This window comes from Euphorbia lathyris, chromosome 1, assembly GCF_963576675.1.
Source record: "Euphorbia lathyris chromosome 1, ddEupLath1.1, whole genome shotgun sequence".
Taxonomy (NCBI): domain Eukaryota; kingdom Viridiplantae; phylum Streptophyta; class Magnoliopsida; order Malpighiales; family Euphorbiaceae; genus Euphorbia; species Euphorbia lathyris.
The window spans coordinates 69,510,261-69,517,314 of NC_088910.1; positions in this window are offsets into that span (position 1 = coordinate 69,510,261).

The following is a 7,054-nucleotide window of genomic DNA, read 5'->3' on the forward strand; positions in this document are numbered from 1 at the left end:
CATCATTATTATTCGCACGCCTCATAGCCTCGTTCATCTTAAGGATAACTTCTTCCCCATTAATTCTTAAAAATAAGCGCCCCTCACGCACGTCTATCAATGCCTTCCCTGTTGCTAAGAATGGTCTTCCTAGGATGATAGGAACATGCAAGTCTTCATCTATGTCCATTATAATAAAATCAACGGGTAAAATGAATTTTCCTACTTTTACTAGCACGTCTTCCATAATCCCCCTAGGGTAGCATACGGAACGATCAGCTAACTGAATAGACATGCGAGTAGGTTGGGGTTCTCCTAGTCTAAGTTTTGCATACACAGAATATGGCATGACATTTATGCTAGCCCCTAAATCACACAGTGCATTTTCAATATTTAGTTTTCCAATAGAACAAGGTATCGAAAAACTCCCTGGATCTTTTAGCTTCTTGGGCAGCTGCTGCTTGTTTTGGAGTATTGACGAACAATCTCTGTTGAGTTGTATCATGGAAATGTTCTCCAGTTTCTTCTTGTTCGATAAGATGTCCTTGAGGAATTTGGCGTATGTCGGCATCTGTGCCAGTGCTTCCACGAAAGGAATGTTTATATGTAACTTCCTTAAGGTATCCAGCACCTTCAAATTCTGCTCTTCCAACTTCTTGTTGATTAGACGCGTTGGATATGGCACAGGTGGAACATACGGTGGTGGTGGTTTATACATTCTTTCCTCCTCCTCTTGATCTGGCTCACTTGCTTGGTTAGCCTTCCTTGTTTCTTCATTTCTAGGAACAGCCTGTTCCTATTCTCCTTCAGCTTCTTTGGACGTTCCTGCACACTCAGCGTTCTTATCAGATAAAACTACAGGTTGAGTTTCCTTACCAGACCTTAGGGTGATTGCCATGACGTCGCCTTTAGGATTTGGCTCTGTATTGCTCGACATTATCCCCTTTCCTTTTGATGTGGATGCAGCTATCTGGTGAACTTGTGTTTCCAGACTCTTGATTGATGCCTGCATCTGTTTCATGAACTGCATCATCATTGTTTTCATATCTGGTTCGACATCTTCCTTTTGTGGCATAGGTTGCTTATAGTGCTACTGAGGTTATCTTTGGTAATGTCCTCCTTGCTGTTGTTGATACCTAGGCTGATCTTGATACTGTGGTGGTCCCAACTGGTCTGGTTGGCCTGTCCATCCAAAATTTGGATGGTTCCTGGTTTCAGAGTTGTACGTGTTAGAATAACGGTTAGGCTGGTTCCTCTGATTGTACCCTGCGTAGTCGCATTCAGCCCGTGTGCTTTTTCCTTGCTTCACTCCGGGACAGTTGATATTGAAATGAGCTCCTCCGCAAAAACCACAACTGTCATTGTGAATGGACGAGACATTTATCTTTCCCAGCTGTCGAGTAAGCTGTTCTACTTGGCTTGTCAATTTCGACACGACATCCTCGTTTCTTGTCCTTTTCCCTTCACTTCTGGATGAGTGCCAGTTGTAACTCGTGCTGACCACTTTCTCTATTAGGTCATATAAAGCTTGTGGCTCTAGATCTTCGGGGTTACCATTCGCGATAGATTCAATCTGGATTTTGTAAACGTTGGTCGCGCCATTGTAAAAGTTCTACATTTGCATCCACATAGGGATACCATGATTTGGCACCCTTCTGAGCAGCTCTTTGTACCTTTCCCATGCTTCAGCCAGCGACTCATCTTCGTTCTGTATGAAGCGTGACACTCCATTTCGTAGCTTGATGGCTTGTCGAGGCGGAAAATACTTCATCAGAAAAGCTCTTGCCATCTCTTCCCAACTCGTGATCGTTCCCGGCTGCAAATTTCGCAGCCAGGTTTTCGCTTTATCCCTCAGGGAAAAAGGAAACAGCTTCAATCTGATCACGTCGTCAAAGACACCCCTGTTCGACCTGAATGTGTTGCACAATGTGATGAATTCTTGAAGATGCCCATTTGGATCTTCAGATTGAAACCCATTAAATTGCACTGAGGCCTGGATCATCTGTATCATGGACCCTTTTACTTCGAACATGTTGTTCCCCTCGTTGGGCAACACGATACACGATGAGTGTCCCTCGGTAGTTGGCCTGGAGTAGTCTCTGATTCTCATAACAGGAGGGTTATTGTTTTCTCATTCTTCTTCTTGGTTTGGTGGAACTGGCTGTTCTGGGCCTTCCCTTCCAGCCATTCTTCTTTCTCTTTGCCTTTCTCTCTGTCTAGCACGTCGAGCTCCCGCTCTATTTCGTCTACACGTTCTCTCTAATTCGAGATCGATAGGAAAAACAGGAGGTGCAGCTCTACGCATAAACGGGTAATTAACTTCTTTGTTCCTGCACGCCTTAACACACAGATTAAAAACACCATGTTTTACAAAAATTTCAGCTATAAATTTGTTGCTCTCAATCCCCGGCAACGGCGCCAAAAACTTGTTGTCTTCAGATTAGACTCTAGCAAGTGCACTAGATACAAGTAATAAAGTGATAAGTGAGTATCGTCTCCATAGGGATTGTGATTCAAATCAATATCAGAAATCGTTGCTAAACAGTGTGTGTCACAACAGTGTATTCTTTTATCGTTGATTGTTTGATGTTGGCTACTTAACAATTCAGGCAGACTGATGAAACAAGAAAATGAAATAACTTTGCAAAGATTTTAGAGAATAGAACAGGCTCGACATGGCCGAACGCGGTGTGCTACGTCTCACAACATTCATGAATACAAGACAATGCCAATGAAGCCAAAGTTTCAGTTTGAAGTGAGTTTGAGTCAACTTTCGTGTGTTCTCAAACTCCTAAGATTTACTGACACCTTTAGCGTCCTAAAGATACGTTCTTTCTAGCATTAAGAACAAAACTGCATTTCTAGATGAGAAAACCCTTGACACAACCTTCTAACTTGTCAGCTTCGAAGTTGGGAGATCAATAGAGATATCGGTGAAGATGAAAGCAGTGTCCTATCATTCATCTAACACATACATAAATGCCTAAGCATGAAAGTTAAATCCTCATTGACCACAACATTGGCAAAATACTAGATATTCATTAAAACATTGTACACTTACATCACCGGGTTGGCCAGGCCGTGCCCGTTCAAAATGGACTACTCACTCATATCGAGCAGTGAGTAGTAGATGGTTCTTGATACAGCTTGAGACTCCATGGGAGCTCTCTTCTTTCTTCTATTCTATTTTTCTAAAGAAAATACTAAAAATCTGAACTACTAAACTTTTCTCTGCTTCACCTACTTAAAGGGAAAGACAGAGGCCAAAATCGGTACAACTTTCGTACCCTTTCTACAAAATAAGTTAACTACCAACTACGACTAAAATAAACTAAAATGATTAAATTTCGATTAACCTTTGAACACTCAAGGGGGTGATACTTCAAGTCATCTTGCTTCTTTAGGCAATCCCATCGCCACACACTTTCACCTGCCGCTCTGCCACTTTCTCTGCCACTGCCACCACGATCTGTCGCTGTCCGTCATTGGATAATCCGGCGTTTGACCGCTGGATACAAGTAAGGCTCCACTCCTCTTGGCTTTAGCAAAACAAGCTATTTCCAGCGAGTTTGGCATTTATCTTTGCTTATCTGCACAAGGACAGTAATTAGCCCTTATTTCTTACCAAATGACATAATAAAACACCGAAATTTCCTTATAAATACTATGTTAAACTTAGTCAATTTCATGCCTAACAATAAGAGAAGAGAAAATCGCACTAGTGAGATTCCTTATTCTTCAGTAATAGGATCCATCATGTATGCCATATTGTGTACTCGACCAAATGTCTTTTTTACTTTGAGTGTGACAAGCAGATACCAGTCAGAACCTAGTGAGAGTCACTAGATAGCAATCAAGAATATCCTCAAGTACTTGAGAAGTACTAAGGATGCCTTCTTCGTGTATGGTGGACTCAAGGAAGAACTAATTATAAGAGGTTACACATATGATAGTTTTGAGACTGATCAGGATGATTTTAGATAATAGTCAGGTAATATGTTTTGTTTGAATGGAGGTGCTATAAGCTAGAAAAGTTCAAAGCAGAGCACAGTAGCAGATTCTACAATAGAATCTGAGTATATACCGGTATCAAATGCAACTAAGGAAACAGGTTAGCTCAGGAAGTTCATGATCGAACTTAGTGTTGTTCCTAGCATGATGAATCCAGTGGTCATCTATTGTGACAACAATGGTGCCATTGCACAAGCTCATGAATCTGAGTATATACCGACATCAAATGCAACTAAGGAAACAGGTTAGCTCAGGAAGTTCATGATCGAACTTAGTGTTGTTCCTAGCATCATGAATCCAGTGGTCATCTATTGTGACAACAATGGTGCCATTGCACAAGCTCATGAACCAAAATCACACCAGAAAACCAAACATATACTTAGCCACTTTCATCTTATTCGAGAAATAATTGAAAGAGGATATGTTAAAATGTGTAGAGTACCAACCGATGATAATGTTGTTGATCCACTGACGAAGGCTCTCCCACAAATGAAACATGAGCGTCATAATATGTCAATAGGTATTAGATACATGAATGATTGACCATAGTGCAAGTGGGAGACCGTTAGAAATTATGCCCTAGGCTAATAATGGATTATGTTATTAGGATTATGTTAATCTAATAAATATTACTCTCATTATTATTAAAGTGTTTGAAGCTAGCTTTATAATTATATCCTTGAATAATAGTTTATTATTCTAAATATCTCTGGTCCATTATTATCGAGGGAATGATAATAAATTAAGACTAGTGGGGGGAGGGGGGGTTTTATTGATGTTCATATGATGAACATAATGTATATGCAAACTTACGGGTACATGTTGGGGAACATGGTACTGGACACACCCACTATGAGATCACTACATGAGTTAGTGTCATAAGTGATCTCAATTATAGTAGTGTTATTAAATCCTTAAACACGAGGTCACTATGGATTCCTACATAAAGAGTATTGTGTTTTGACACAATCAAACATTCTTTTTAACATGACAACTATAATGGTTGTGATTGGACATAATATGATTCATGTAGAGGAATATGAGTGACATATATATGATTTATCCCTCACATTATGAGAAAGGTATCATCTGGGCCCTCGATAAGTGAGACTGAGAAATGCATGGCCGTGCCTTATCAATTAATTGGTTTTACAGTCTACTTAGAGATCGAGAAACTATGTATGATTGAATATGATAAGGATGACAAAAACTATGCCTTATGTTCAATTAAACATATCATGAGATACATATTTTATACAATAGGTTACATTGGATCATATCATTTATGTAAACTGGGTAGTCATAATGCCTTGCTAGAGACCACTTATGACTTGCAGGGGAAAATGGTATTTGACCTATTGCGAATTTATATAAACCTATGGGGTCACACACAAAGAGCAAATTGAGATGTACAGAAAGATGTAGAAAGATTCATTGTATCTGGATTGTGACCAGATACAATGAATAGTCCTTGGACTAGGGATTCAAATAAAACTAACCATTGAGTTCAGTTAGGGGTGACAATGGGGCGGGGAAAAACCGAGAACCGTGAGGATCCGAACCGACGAAACTGGAGAAAAACCGAAATTTTTGGGTGCGAGGCTGGGGGAGGGTGCAGTTTTACCCATGAAAATTAAATTTGGACGGGGATGGGTGTTACTATCCCCGAATAGTGGGGATCCCACACCGCTCCCAAAAAACCGTCCGTGAAGATACTCGAAAAAGAATATATATATATATCCTATCTACCAAGTAGTTAAGTCCTTATTAATATCTACAGTAAAATCTAAACTTTAATCTAGCAAATCACAAACATATTAGCTTTCATTTTATATATAATAGAAAAAAGAACAAGGTCAGATATGATAAATTGACCCTTCTTTTTTTTTTTTTTTTTAATTGACCCTTGTTAATGAGATGATATTTAATCCTTCCTCACTTTCCAATATGATGTGAATATTTATAAGATTTTTTTTTTCATGATGCCATCCATACCTACATTTATGTAATATACATAAATGCATCGTTACTTTCTCTTAAAAAAAAACATTGTCAGAATTTCTTCTGTCTCAGTAAACATTGTCAGAATTTCTTCTGTCTCAGTTTCAGAAGAAAAAAAAATACATGTTTTATTCATCAGCAAAACTATGGAACTAACTTATTAGTTGCCAAATACATTTCACATGTACAAAATCATTGTTAGGAAGAATTTTGGCGTATGCTAAAAAAATATAAAAGTATACCTACTGACCCTAGATTTCTAAAGTGTATGTATTTTTTTTTTTTTTGATAATTGATCCTAATTTTTGGATACAAAAGCTTAGTGATTTTTATAATTTTTTAATTTTTTTTTTGGGTAATGGAGATTCCTCGTTACCCGTGTGGACCCGTTCGGGACGGACGTGGGGGCAAAAAAATCCCCGAATCTTTTTTTAGGGATTCCCCGAAAGTATTGGGGGCGGAATGGAGAATGCATCCCCGCCCCCGCCCCTCCCCGTTGCCACCCCTAAGTTCAGTATAATAAATATGAGATATTTATTTAACATTGGTAAAATCGTATTAGGTTTTTAATGGAATTAAAATCCGAAATAAATGATACATAAATAAGTTTATTTAATATTGTTTATTTAATCCTATAATATATGTCTTAAACTAACAATTAGGATACAATTAAGGCAGAGCAGTTGAATTACACCAATAACCTTAGAACCACTAATTTGTTTTTGAGGGCTCTCTCTTGTTGCTTTTGATATCTGGTTGGTACTAGTACGTTGTTTGTTTATTGATTGCTCATGTGGATATTAGTAGAGTGTGTTTGTTTATGAGACTGGCAGCACTGGATCCAACCTTGTCTCTAAGTTACAAACTTAAATCTTCACTGCATCTGAGGTTGGTGATATAACCTTATTTTCTTTTTAATCAAATTACATAGATCCTCTGGCTTGGATTTCAGTTTTATTTTTCCGTTACATTTTATTGCATCACCGAAACCCAACACTCGTGACCTATTAAGGGTCAATCCTGACACAATCCATTTATTAAATGGGTTGACATGACACGATCC